General features: G+C 55.3%; 1 protein-coding gene across 1 annotated transcript in view; it reads right to left on the bottom strand.

Moving 5' to 3' along the window:
* Kcnj6 (potassium voltage-gated channel subfamily J member 6) overlaps positions 1–1,281 on the bottom strand; it is a 242,189-nt gene extending 240,908 nt beyond the window's left edge. Inside the window, exon 1 of the mRNA XM_028752521.1 lies at positions 773–1,281. The gene's annotated coding sequence lies outside the window, so the exon portion shown is untranslated. The remainder of the gene's footprint in view (positions 1–772) is intronic.
* Positions 1,282–1,632: the final 351 nt, after the last annotated feature.

Below are 1,632 nucleotides of genomic sequence, written 5' to 3'. Positions count from 1 at the left end.
CCCAGAGCTTCATTGGGTTTGGGGAATAAGAATACCATTTCAGTTAAAAACTAACCCAAGCTTAATGTCTTGATGCATGTGAACACATACCCAGGAGAATAGCTAAGTCTCACCTAGCCCCTAAATGCCATAAACACTTCGTGTGACCCTGGTGTTCCCTGCTTTCAGTTAGTTTACTTGTGGGGACATCTTAGTCCTTGTCTCTGTCAGCACAGCACATCTCTGGTTTACTGATGAAGACTATATGAAGTCCTCCTCTGTCTCATGGCTCATTTCGCCCTTCCGCTCACTTTTCCTCCTTCGCATCCTCTCCTCTTTATGCCCAAACAGAACAAGGCTACCGCTTTTCACCAAGACAATGGGCTTTTCCTAACTCTCCCTGCCTACCCCGCCAGCCGCCCCTGCCTGCGGGATCATCTGTGTGTTTGATCTTCACTAGAGGTGCTGGAGCAAGGTCCACAGTAACTGACCCGTTCTCTTGCGCCCAGGACAAGCAGACCCCTCCTCCCGCCACCCACCCAGGCGAGTTTTTAAGCTGCTAATGAAAACCCTACGAGACACATTTCCTTTTGGTTATGTAACCAAAGGCAGCTTTTCCTGCCTCTGGTGGACTTCAGCATCATGTCTCCGTTGAGTAGGGAATGCAAGCAGCCACAGTGGGGCTGGGGACCTGGGAGCCAGGACCCGAAGGCTCAGGGATCCTAGGACACGGAACATCTGGCTGGGATCCATGCCAGCTCCTCGCCTTCAGCAACTCAAACGCACTGCTTACCTTGTGGTGGACAGGGTAGGTTCACTCCATCCTGATCGCCTCTCTTTGAACGGAGCAAGATTCAATAATTCACTCCACCGTGGATGGCGAGGGAAGAAAATACAAGAAGGGGAGGAAACAGATCAACTGGAAGCAGATGGTCCAATTTCACATCAGCCCCGGCAGGCTTTCGGGAGACTCCATTCTGCTGCTAGCGGTTGGTCCAGCTCCTGCTCCAGCTCTGGCTCGCCGGTTCCCGCGGATCCCCACCCTTGGCCCGCCCAACCTCTCCAGCCAGGTGCTGCCGTCTGGTGACTGGCTCCCTCTGGCTGGAGGGCTGGGCGCTGGGGCCACCGCGGGGCAGAGGAGTGTGCGTGTGGGCAGGCACGGAGGAGGGAGCCCGGCTGCGAGGAAACTGGGGGAAAACCTTGAGTGGCAGGGGGAATAAATCCTCGTTTAGTAGCAAAGTGGTAGACCTCTCAGGGAGACGTCATGAAAGCCGCAGATTCAACGAATGCTACTCGGTTCCAGCCCCACGGGCTGAGTCGCGCTGTCAGCGCACATAGCGACGCGTCTCTGGATAAAAGCGGGCGCAGCGCCGCGCGCTGGAGAACCAAGGGGACACAGTGATCAGCATCGCGGCGAGGCAGTGGCGGGGCGGAGAAGATGGAGCAGGTCCCTAGCCGCCCACCCTTCGCCCAGCCTCTTGTTCTTTTTAACCTGCAGTCGACTGGAGCTCTGAAACAGGGGGGCGCCACATCTCTCCAAAGTGAATCGCGAAATAGTGCTTTCTATTGCTGGGGGTGGGGTGTCTTTAGGTCTTAGATGCTCAGGGACCCTCCATCCCCTCATATCACTTAAGAAGTTCTAAACTTGAGGAT

This window comes from Grammomys surdaster, unplaced genomic scaffold (genome assembly GCF_004785775.1).
Source record: "Grammomys surdaster isolate TR1022 unplaced genomic scaffold, NIH_TR_1.0 125925, whole genome shotgun sequence".
Classification (NCBI taxonomy): domain Eukaryota; kingdom Metazoa; phylum Chordata; class Mammalia; order Rodentia; family Muridae; genus Grammomys; species Grammomys surdaster.
The sequence above is the reverse complement of the archived record's forward strand: the minus strand, read 5'-3'. Positions and strand labels throughout refer to the sequence as shown.